We start from the raw sequence: 13,833 nt of genomic DNA on the forward strand, positions 1-13,833 counted from the left end.
GCTCATTCCAGGATTAAAAATTATCACGCACAAAAAAGAAATTGTAATCCTTAAAAACTATATTGGCCTTTCCTCTATTCCTACTATTTTTTTTTTCATCCCATTACAATTTATATGCAGAGCAATATTTTGAATGCATGAAACTACAAACAATCCCATATAGTAGGGAATAGTATAAACTTTTTGAAAAAGTGTGGGATTCAGAATACATTATAACTTTTGTTTACAAGTGAAACTCATGAAGTCAGTATTTTGAAAACCAAGAACAGAATTGTTACTAACACTGATTTTGATGGGAGAAGAAATTAAATTCACCATCTATACCCCCGGTTTTTGGTGGGGTTCGTGTTCCTCGGTCTTTGGTTTTCTATGTTGTGTTTTGTATATGTTGTGTTTTGAACGTTTATCATTTTTTTTTGCCATGACATTGTCAGTTTGTTTTCGACTTGTGAGTTTGACTAATCCTTTGGTAACTTTCGCCACTATAGACTATAGAGCAAACATCACAAAGAGTTTATCTGTTATACAAATTGAAATTTTATTGTATACTTCTTTTTATGATTTAAAACTTTCACATGCAATAGTTGAAACATTATTAGATATCATAACTCGTACCAGGAGAAACCAGTATCAGAAGAAACTATCAGGAGAAACCCGTGTGATTAAGAATAGATGACCAATAACGTTACGACAACTAGTGAATGAAAGCGTATCGTAAAAAGGGTATGGTCAAATGCGCGATATAATGAATCTATTTTGCAATCTTTTTTTCGAATGCACTGTTTGTTTCCTATGCTGTATTTTGCATACTATTGTTCGTCGTTTGTTGTTGTTTTTTTTTTTGTTTTTTTTTTGCCATGGCGTTGTCAGTTTATTTTCAATTTATGAGTTTGAATTTCCCTTTGGTATCTTTCGTCTCTCTTTTACACAACTACAGTAATTAGGAAAAAAATGTCTCAAACTGACAACATATATCGAATTTATAGTTTTGAACTATTTAAAAAGTGTCACAACTTGATTAAATATTCAGAATATTACAAAATAATGTCAGAACAGCAAGGTCATTAACACATGGTGTTATGATACTGTGAATTTTAGTAGACGTGTCTGCTTACCCTTCCGGAGCACTGAGATCACCCCGGTTTTTGACGGGGTTCATGTTGCTCAGTCTTTGCAATTGGTTATCTATGTCGTGTTTTGTTGACTTTTTGGTCTATATGTCGTTTTCGAGTCATTTTTCCCCGAGATGATACCAGTTTGTCTTCGAATTATGAATTTCGAATGTCGTATTAGTATCTTATAGTAAGGACATATGATCGTCTATTGTATATCACATTACATTTGTAGCTTGTGAAGTAAATACAAAGGAAATGGTTCCCTAAAAAATTGGGAAAATTTTATTATGATAAACATACATTTCTCATGTTTCTTGAAATATTATATCTTTTTTTAACACAATATTAGTCAGGATTTTGTTACATAATGAGCATGATTCATTAACAAGATACAATTAGTGGAAATAAAAACTAAAGTAAAAGAGGGATTCTCTTCAGACATATAACAACACCACTTTTCTGACAAATAATATATTATTAAATATATGATTCAAAGTTCAACTATGTAAGAAAACACAAAAATTGAAGCAATAAATAATAATAAATCTGACGTAACTGTAGCAATTAAATAATCCAAAATAATTGCAATAACTGAAGTTGTAATTATATTCAATCATGGAATGACTGTAATATTTTTCTGTCTATGGAGAAATAACATCAAAAATGTGATGCAAACTGAATAACCCGCTAAAAATATTACAGTCATTCCTTATAATTTAATACTAAATTCCATTTTAAGGAGTAAATCATGAAAAAACTTAAACGACGTCACGGTCACATGACAGAATTATGTCTATGATCTGATAGACAAAAACTGTCCCTATTAAAAGTCAATAAAATAACCCATTTAGAATAATGATAAAAACAGTAAAACATTCCCAATTAAAATTTTGATAAAAACACTGAAATATCCCCTATTAAAATATTGATAAAAACAATAAAACATTCCAAATTAAAAATTGATAAAAACAAATAAAATGACCCATTATTGATAAAAAGAGTAAAACAATCGCAATTAAAATTGGATAGAAACAATAAAATGACCCATATAAAACAATGAAAAAAATAGTAAAACATCCCAATTAAAATAGGATAAAACATGTTATTTCTTATGCAGCATAAATACTGCAATCTGATTGGTTAATTACCCCGGTGTAAATAACACCCCACCCTTTTTCACCCCGGGATAAATAAAATTTTGCCAAAAAATAAAAAAAAATAAAATTTTGCCAAAATAAAGAAAAAAAATAAAATGTCAAAAAAAAAAAAAAAATGTCAAAGAAAAAAAAAAAAATGAATAAATTTGAGGACAAAAATTTGTAAAAAGAATTAAAAATTTTTTAAAATTTTTTTTTCCCGAAAATTCGAAAGAACCCAAAAAAATTCTGAATTTACCAAAAATAAAGAAAAAAAGTATTTAACAATGCGCAGCAACATCGACGTTGAAAAATGTTACACTGGAAATTTTTCATTAGCATTTTTCAATTTTACATCCGGTTTAAAAATGGGTAAAGGAATTGTTCATAAGAAATAAATTCGTTATCTTGGTGTAATCAGGGGTGTACGGAATTTTACACCGTTGTTGAAAATTCATACACCCATTCGGCTGCGCCTCAGGGTGTATGAATTTTCAACAACGGTGTAAAATTCTGTACACCCCTGATTACACCAAGATAACTAATAAAATGCCCTGTTCCTGTTTAAAAAAACAATGAAATTACCCATATAAAATAATGATAAAAACAATAAAATATCCCCAATTAAAATTTTGATAAAAACATTAAAATATCCCCAATCAAAATTTGATAAAAACAAACAAAATGACCCATTTAAAATTTTGATAAAAACAGTAAAACAATCCCAATTAAAATTGGATAAAAACAGTAAAACATCCCCATTTAAAATAATGATAAAAACAATAAAACATCCATAATTAAAGTTCTGATAAAAACACTAAAATATCCCCGATTGAAATAAGATAAAAAGAGTAAAATATCCCCATTTAAACTTTGATAAAATCAAATAAAATGACCCCATTTTAAATTTTGATAAAAACAGTAAAACAATCCAAATCAAAATTGGATAAAAACATGTAAAATACCCCATCCCTGTAAAAAAAAAACAATAAAATGACCGATATAAAATAATGATAAAAACAGTAAAACATCCCCAATTAAAATTTTTGATAAAAACATTAAAAAAAAACAATTAAAACTTGATAAAAACAAATAAAATGACCCATTTAAAATATGGTAAAAACAGTGAAACAATCCCAATTAGAATTGGATAAAAACATATAATATACCCAGTCCCTATTAAAAAAAACCCAATAAAACAGTAAAACATCCCAAATTAAAATTTTGATAAAAAACACTAAAATATCCCTGATTAAAATTTGATGTATATATCTTTATTCTGATAAACCTTCGTCAATACAATGGTATACAGAAGTTACATGTAATAAATAGCACAGTTATAAATTAAAATAAAACACAATATGTACACTATTTACATATCTAAATTGAATTTAGCCAGGAGAACACACACATGAATTGATATGCCTTATAAATGTACATAGCTTTTTTAAATATGATTGTTTTGTCATATTCATAACTTCCTTAAATCTAATTATATTTGGATAATCAATATACTTTTTATCAATATACTTTTGTCTTTCTATAGCCATAAATGTACACTTCATTACATAGAGGAATTCATCTCGAAGATCTTTTAAGTCACATTGTTCGCATATCCTTTTATCTCTCTTAATTTTTTTAAAATTAAAATTGGATAGAAACAATAAAATGACCCATACAAAATAATGATTAAACATAAAAACATCCCCAATTAAGATTTGAATAAAATAAAATAAAATACCCCTTCCCTGTTAAAAACATAATTGTACATATGCTAACTGAGCCACCTCACTCAGTTCATACCAATTATAGCGGATACTTGGTATGTATGGTAGATAAAATGTCCCCACCCACCAAAGGTTTTTTTGACCAGCCGCCGCACTCGGACAAACTGAGCCAGTGCCCACCGCACTCAGTTTGTACCAGTAATAGTGGATACTTGGTACATATGGTAGGGGACGTTACTATACCTGAAAGGGAGGTATAGCATCTGTGAACCCTAAACACAGAAAGCGGCTTAACTTCCCATACGTGTATACAAGTATCCAATGCTTACTGATACGTAACGTTATCATGTTTTTCATGTCAGTCACTGAACAAATTTTATAAAATGTAGATAATGAAGAACCTACTGCAATAATAACATAAAACCTTGATTCTAAGTTTCCTGTGGTAAGAAGTGAAATATTTTTTTTCTATAAACGTTCTATATTAAAAATAAACTAAAATAACAAAAGGAAAACTCAAAACGGAAAGTCCCTTATCAAATGGCAAAATCAAAGCTCAAACACATAAAACGAATGGAAAACAACTGTCATATGCCTGACTTGGTACAGGCATTTCCTTATGTAGAAGATGGTGGATTAAACCTGGTTTTAAAGCTAGCTAAACCTGTGACTTGTATAACAGTCGCATAAAATTCCATTATATTGACAACAATGTGTGAACAAAACAAATAGACATAATAGATAAAAATATCAAAAATAGGGGTACAGCAGTCAACATTGTATTATAATCTCAATCACTATAAAACAAACAAATGTTTCAATAAAGAGAAACAAAATGACATATAAACAAAGCACATACGTAAAAATGAAACACAAGAATACTAAAAATGACCACAACACCAACACAATGGCGGGATGTACAAGTACCGAGCCACGCCTTAAGGATATTACCAAAAATGGACCAAACAGTAAACGTTAATTATTTACAAAGACAAATAAAAGAACACTATAACACGCAATTAAGATGATAAACAACGTCAGTACCTAGAATCTATATATCAAGACCATCATGTATTATTTTTGAAGTTGATACGGAATATTTATCAACAAGGTCTTGATAACTTCCGATGAACTTTTTTTTAGAAAAAGGACGGGACGTTCTTTGACATATCCTTGGTTCATCAATTTTCTGCTCAGACACTGGTGAAGTTGTTCCTTTGATTTTTGTTTTTTTTTGCTGTGCATGTACTGATTTTGTGTCCTGGATGGATACCCTATGGCCTTTTTTTCTAATATGTAAGAAATAACTGCAAAAATCAGTTGAAAATCGGTTGACTCATCGGATTGATACAAAGCTAAAAATAACAAATAAAAAGGAAGACCAATATAAGGACAGAAACTGACGAACAGAGAGTCGCACATGTTATTTACGTTACTTCATAGCATGCTAATTTGTCAACACTTTTCGAAACTGACTTTAAACCGATTTACTTCTTAAACATTTTTCCGCAGGAACTATATACATGTACCCTTATACACTAATGAAACCTGCATGATATAGTGATAATAAGTTCGATATGATAAAGATTCATTGGGATCTAAAACGTTTGTGAGTTGGTTTATCGGGCAATTAATGAAATATATTGATCACACTTTTCTCAAACAGATAGAGAGTAAAAAATGAAAAATTGATTCATAAAAAAATTACCGAAATCAGTACAGACAAAAACGAGTGATTTAGACATTTTAAAAGCTCATTCCAGGATTAAAAATTATCACGCACAAAAAAGAAATTGTAATCCTTAAAAACTATATTGGCCTTTCCTCTATTCCTACTATTTTTTTTTTCATCCCATTACAATTTATATGCAGAGCAATATTTTGAATGCATGAAACTACAAACAATCCCATATAGTAGGGAATAGTATAAACTTTTTGAAAAAGTGTGGGATTCAGAATACATTATAACTTTTGTTTACAAGTGAAACTCATGAAGTCAGTATTTTGAAAACCAAGAACAGAATTGTTACTAACACTGATTTTGATGGGAGAAGAAATTAAATTCACCATCTATACCCCCGGTTTTTGGTGGGGTTCGTGTTCCTCGGTCTTTGGTTTTCTATGTTGTGTTTTGTATATGTTGTGTTTTGAACGTTTATCATTTTTTTTTGCCATGACATTGTCAGTTTGTTTTCGACTTGTGAGTTTGACTAATCCTTTGGTAACTTTCGCCACTATAGACTATAGAGCAAACATCACAAAGAGTTTATCTGTTATACAAATTGAAATTTTATTGTATACTTCTTTTTATGATTTAAAACTTTCACATGCAATAGTTGAAACATTATTAGATATCATAACTCGTACCAGGAGAAACCAGTATCAGAAGAAACTATCAGGAGAAACCCGTGTGATTAAGAATAGATGACCAATAACGTTACGACAACTAGTGAATGAAAGCGTATCGTAAAAAGGGTATGGTCAAATGCGCGATATAATGAATCTATTTTGCAATCTTTTTTTCGAATGCACTGTTTGTTTCCTATGCTGTATTTTGCATACTATTGTTCGTCGTTTGTTGTTGTTTTTTTTTTTGTTTTTTTTTTGCCATGGCGTTGTCAGTTTATTTTCAATTTATGAGTTTGAATTTCCCTTTGGTATCTTTCGTCTCTCTTTTACACAACTACAGTAATTAGGAAAAAAATGTCTCAAACTGACAACATATATCGAATTTATAGTTTTGAACTATTTAAAAAGTGTCACAACTTGATTAAATATTCAGAATATTACAAAATAATGTCAGAACAGCAAGGTCATTAACACATGGTGTTATGATACTGTGAATTTTAGTAGACGTGTCTGCTTACCCTTCCGGAGCACTGAGATCACCCCGGTTTTTGACGGGGTTCATGTTGCTCAGTCTTTGCAATTGGTTATCTATGTCGTGTTTTGTTGACTTTTTGGTCTATATGTCGTTTTCGAGTCATTTTTCCCCGAGATGATACCAGTTTGTCTTCGAATTATGAATTTCGAATGTCGTATTAGTATCTTATAGTAAGGACATATGATCGTCTATTGTATATCACATTACATTTGTAGCTTGTGAAGTAAATACAAAGGAAATGGTTCCCTAAAAAATTGGGAAAATTTTATTATGATAAACATACATTTCTCATGTTTCTTGAAATATTATATCTTTTTTTAACACAATATTAGTCAGGATTTTGTTACATAATGAGCATGATTCATTAACAAGATACAATTAGTGGAAATAAAAACTAAAGTAAAAGAGGGATTCTCTTCAGACATATAACAACACCACTTTTCTGACAAATAATATATTATTAAATATATGATTCAAAGTTCAACTATGTAAGAAAACACAAAAATTGAAGCAATAAATAATAATAAATCTGACGTAACTGTAGCAATTAAATAATCCAAAATAATTGCAATAACTGAAGTTGTAATTATATTCAATCATGGAATGACTGTAATATTTTTCTGTCTATGGAGAAATAACATCAAAAATGTGATGCAAACTGAATAACCCGCTAAAAATATTACAGTCATTCCTTATAATTTAATACTAAATTCCATTTTAAGGAGTAAATCATGAAAAAACTTAAACGACGTCACGGTCACATGACAGAATTATGTCTATGATCTGATAGACAAAAAAACTTTCAGCCAATCAGAAGACGTGTTACATCCAAATTAAATTATTCTCTTATAAATAATAAACATGTGGCATCTCTTGTTATTACTGTAGTGCAGGAAAGATGAAAGCAATGTTTTTCCTTTCGCTGTTTTCTCTGTTACTGTTTGCATGTGTAAGTACCTTGCATGAAATACTTTATACATTATTGGATTTACTTTAAATTTTACATCTGACATTGATGTTTTTCAAATGAAGGATACTATCAAAATAAGCATTTTGTTTACGTTTGTATTTAAAATCTTAATAAGTAAGCATCTTTAAAATATTTTTAGATTTAATTTGCGGTATTACAAATGATAATTTTATTTATTGTTTATAGAAATGACCAAAATTGTCAAATTAATGTCAAATTAAAAACCCAGTTCTCATGAATATTCCTTTTTTAAAATTGTTTGTTGTTGAAAATGGAAAGTTAACTTTTTCATGCAATTTTCAGTATGAGATGATGCACCTTAATTTATTTTTAACTGGCACTAGAATTTTCTTCTTAAAATACGAATATAAGAAGTCAGAGACGATATATTGTCACAAAATGAATTAACAAATATGCATATTTACCTGCATATGTAAATTTTCTCCTCGTGAACAGAGCTGCATGATTTCTAATGTTTAAGATATTTTGACAAAACTTAATTATATTATTTGTTTAAAACCGTAATATGAAAATAAGGAGATGTGGTATGATTTCCAATGAGACAACTATCCACCAAAGTTCAAATGAAGTTGGTTTAATATTACGAAAACGCTAGCTATTGACTATTCAACTCGGTTGTTGATCACATACCAAATATTATTTGTTTAAACGTCTTGGTACCATTTGCAAAACTTACATTAAAATAAAATAAATGCAGGAAATGAGTTTGGGTTTTCGGTAACTACATCGCTGACGTCAATGGGCATATCAAACATCTGAGATTGGTTTACGCAAGTGGTCCGCACTTAAATCATAAAGGAGAAGGTCCGTTAAGGGCTTATTTTGGCCGGGCCTAAAATATGTAGTACATCTGATAAAAGAATTCTGACACTTTTTAAACACTTAAGTGCTTTTTCAGTCGATTCAATTTGTTGATGTAAAAGATATAAACTGATTTGGTCCTTAAAGACGCCTTAATTCAAGCTTAAATATGAAAAATCTTTCAAATATGCCACAAAACGTCACTTTTCAGATGGTTTTTGTCTAAAATGAAAGTGACCGCATTCGTGTTCAGTCTCAATCTTTATATATGTTATGTATCATCATCAAATACAACATATATTTAAATATTAAGACTGAACACAAGTGCGGCCACTTCCATTTTAGAAAAAAAACGTCTAAAAATAAGCACAAATGTTAAAATTGTGCAGATTTCGGAAATTTTGCATGAATTAATGATGCTAGTACTGTTGCATGTGCATTGTATTGTCAAAAACAGCCCATATTTATGTAACAAAAGTATTCTTCTTTCCAATAAAATGTTTAAAATTTACATTTTTAACAAATTTTTGAAATGCTATATTTTGGGGCCAAAATAGGGTTTTACCGGGCCTACTCCTTTGTATTTTTTTTTATCTTGATAGCTACGTACGTGTACTTAAGTTTTGACTAATGCATTGTGTTATCCAATAGACTATTTTCATATTACCGACTTTTGACTCCGGATTATATAATTTGTTGACTGGTTACCTTGGACATCATGGTACCAAGTCAGGTAAGAGCAAGCTAAAGAAGTAAAACCAAGCTTTCAATCGGTACAATTTTGGGGAAAAATTACCTGGTTAATATTTTTTTCACTACAAAATCATCGGAAAACAGTAAACTTTCCCCTCAAATTACACCGATTATATGTTTGATTTTACTTATTTTGGTTGCTCTTACTTGACCAAGTACCATGATGTCCAAGGTAACCAGTCGACAAATTATATAATCCGGAGTCAAAAGTCGGTAATATGAAAATAGTCTATTTCTAACGTTCGGCAGTAGGTCCAAAGCTAAGATGGCATCAATGTGGCTGTTCGTTTGGATGTATGTTTGCCTCCATTTAACTGTTTGTTAATATGTAAGACAGCCTCAATTTGGCTGTTCGTTATTTGAGACAGCATCAATTTAGCTGTCCGTTATGTAAGACAGCCTCCATTAAGCTGTTCGTTATGCAAGACAGCCTCCATTAAGCTGTTCGTTATGTAAGACAGCCTTTATGTGGATGTTCCAATCAACGATGGGCTTCATTTGTCTGTTTGATATGTGTCTAGTCAGAATGAAGAGTTTTAGACCTATATGCTCCTTGTTGCATGAGTGTAATGGTTGCTGCATACTAAACAATTTAAAATGATTTTTTGGCGACGAGTTGCAAGTCGCTAGTCTCTTAAAGTAGAAGTCAAAAATGTTCTGTTTAGATCCACCAACTTTTCTTAAGCACTGTTGATTATTCAATACATTTGTTTAAATTTGCTATTGTGCTGAATAAGCTTTAAAATGTTGTTTTTATGTAAGTTGTTTTGTGTGCCTCGTACCGATCTATTGAGTTAAGATATATGCAACTGATTTTTTACAGTTTGTTCTTATACCGGTATATGTATTTACACCAAGATGTCGTTAAATGAAATTGAATATTTTGCATTTATCATGCTTTTTAATAACATATGGTCAAATCGCTGAAAGACCCCCTCCTAAATTATTGAAAACTATTATTCAGCATTGACAATAATATATTGGTGTAAATAAGATACACTCATTCGGGTTAACGCCCTCCCGGTGTATCTAATACATATATATGGTGCAGTAACACAACTGTCCAAAAGGGTTGAGCGCTCACAAACATGTTTAACCCCGCAATATTCTTTGTATGTCTGTCCCAAATTAGAAACATGTTATTCAGTGGTTGTCGTTGGTTCATGTCTGTCATATTTGTTTTTCGTAAATTGCATTGTATACATTAGGACACTAGTTTATCATGTTTGATTTGTTTCAAATTTTTCATACCGGGGCTTTTTATAGCCGACTATACGATATGGGTTTTTCTCATTGTTGAAGGCCGTACGGTGACCTATAATTGCTTTTATCTTCGTCATGTAAACTCTGGTCGATAGTTTTCTCATTGGCAACCATACGGCCACATATCCTTATTTTTAGATTTAAAAAGACTCGAGTAGCACATTAATGATAATTCAATATAAACACTTTTGGTAGATTATCAAAGTCAAGTTGACGACATAATCTATTTCCTTATTTTATATATGCTTTTTGCCCTTGCAGGTTACAGCTTGGTCTCGTAAGTATTTTTAAAGCATTTACTTTAAGAAAACATAATAATGTTACTATCAATGTTGCACTTGAAACACCAGAAGGACATATTTGTAAAACAAAATGCACTTTCTCTTATGGTTGCTGCTCACACGGAGTGTGATACGAAAATCTGCGTTAATTTGATTGGCTTATTGGTAGCAAGTCATTTCGTACCTTGACCATTTCGTACCCCTGCAATTTCGTACCCATTATTCAGCATCATGAGACGATATTACGACATTTCCATTGGCTATTCCTTAGGTCATTGATGACGTTCAAAGGTTAAGACGATGTACATTTCGTCCATAGCAACGGACAGATGTGATTTCTTCAATAAAACACAAAACACTCATACTTTTCGCCTGAAAATCTTCTTCTTGTCAAATTTTATTACATTCTGAAGCGTATAAAAAGTTTGAAAATGTCAGATGTTAAAGTTTGACACCGGAGCAGGAATATGACGTCATACTAGTATGTGCAAAAGACTAGATCAACGATTTCGCGGCATTTTTGATTTAACACAATGAGAGTGTTGACTATAAGAGAAAAAGGTTTAACAAATTGTGAGAATTGAATATCGCTTTATAGCAACTCTCGTTATTTAATTTAGATATTAATAATTAACTCGACGAAGGCTCGTTAATTATTATCTTGAAATTAAATACCAGTAACTCGAGTTGATATCAAGCGATATGCAATTCTCTGAGCAAAACATTCTCATTGTATAATTAAGAAAAATGTTGGACCTAAACCACCGTAAAAGAACAAAAGATGGATTAAACATTGGCGAACAAATAGACTAGACATATATATTGAAGAAAATAATTTATATCTCGAAGCCGGGAAATTTCCGGCAAATACCGTCTTTTTTAATTCTAGAACTGACGTACTGCGCAATGCGGCTTTTTATACCCAAATGGTATTGATAAATTAAATGTTTCATGTAAATTTTACAACTGCATAAAAGGTGAAACAATATTTCTCTACTCTTGACAGTAAAAATTGTAAATTAAAAGCAAGAGACTTGCCGCCGAATCTATTTCTCTATTAATTTTAAGATAATATTTACACAAACGTTATCTTCCTCCTTCATTGATCTGCAAAAAGATGAGTTCTTTCTGTGTGACTTCAACAAGAATGGTCGCCTTTTTAATGATTCCATAATAGAAAATTAAGAGGAAAGCAAGAAAATGTACGTCCTTATACAATTTTGACAAATGAAAACACAGATCGAACGAATCAAACGTTGATTAGAAAAAAATGTGTACAACTGAACGATAAGCAATGACTGTAATTTTTTCATGAATAAGTACTAACCTTCGAAAGATGTTGTTAGTTCTTAGTTCTACCTATAATAATGTGCTTGTTCATTGCATACATTCAATTTCAATTCAAATGAAGGATACATAAGGTACAGAACACTTTGGAAACGTAGAGTTTATATAGATTAGACCGTTGGTTTTCCCGTTTGAATGGTTTTACACTAGTCATTTTTGGGGCCCTTTATAGCTTGCTGTTCGGTGTGAGCCAAGGCTCCGTGTTGAAGACCGTACTTTTACCTATAATGGTTTACTTTTATAAATTTTGACTTGGATGGAGAGTTGTCTCATTGGCACTCATACCACATCTTCTTATATCTATTGACTTCTATTTTTCAATTGCCAGTTAACTTGCAGCGTTCTTTTTGTTTATCAATATACTATTAGCACTGGCAAATGGGGTTATCTACTTTTTTAATAGATATTATATAATATGATTTTGTCTGATAGTACAAAATGTATTACACAACTACAGATATTTTTTTATTGAAAATTTCTAAATCAGGCGCAGATCGAGGATATCAGGTTTCTTGTTATTTATTTTCTAAAAGCAATTTTAAGAAGGCTATCTCCAAAGTTCTGTTGCCAAATTTTCTTTTTTCGCGCATATTTTTACTGTTAACATGTATAATCCATACATACACAACATGTTATTTCAAAACTTCCTAGGGAAGGTACAATTTTTCTCAAGTTTCTGATAAAAGCTTATTATTAAAATACTGCAGTCTGGAAAAATTTGTTATTTTTTAATTTGTTTCTTACCTGAAAAAATCTTTTCATTTGGTATGTCACATAAAAACTATTACATACGTATATGTTATAGCGAACAAATCGTATTACTTTCATTTCACACTAGCTCAGAGAAGGAACCTATGTCAACTTTTGTATATCTTATTATTGATTTTGCCTGATGTCATAACATCTCTTTGTCTAGCATGGGCTTAAACTTTATTTGACAGCTATAATTTTGTCTAGCGTGGGCTTAAACTTTATTTCACAATTATAACTTTGTATAGCGTGGGCTTTAACTTTATTTGACAGCTATAATTTTGTCTAGCGTGGGCTTAAACTTTATTTGACAGCTATAACTTTGTCTAGCGTCAGCTTAAACTTTATTTGACAGCTATAATAACTCTGTCTAGCGTGGGCTTAAACTTTAATTTACAGCTATAACTTTGTCTAGCATGGGCTTAATCTTTTTTGACAGCTACAACTTTATCTAGCTAGCGTGTGTTTAATCTTTATTTGACAGCTATAACTTTGTCTAGAGTGGGCTTAAACTTTTGTACTTTTGTGTATTAATGATCATTAATTATAGTATATGTAAGTGTTTATATCATTGCTGCTGTCATTTGATACAGTTATCCCCACTTGTCTTAATTTATGATAGTAGCACGTGTTTTACCCAGTTGTTGTCATTGTCTTCTTTAATTGATATTTCATGCGTGTCAATTCGAGGTCACTACTTCTCAACAGCGTCCGTCGTAAAATATTTGGCAGTTTTGATTTGTACAGAGAAGCGTATACATGTTTATTTTGTAGCAAATTTCCCA

This window comes from Mytilus californianus, unplaced genomic scaffold (genome assembly GCF_021869535.1).
Source record: "Mytilus californianus isolate M0D057914Y unplaced genomic scaffold, xbMytCali1.0.p SCAF_2, whole genome shotgun sequence".
Classification (NCBI taxonomy): Eukaryota; Metazoa; Mollusca; class Bivalvia; order Mytilida; family Mytilidae; genus Mytilus; species Mytilus californianus.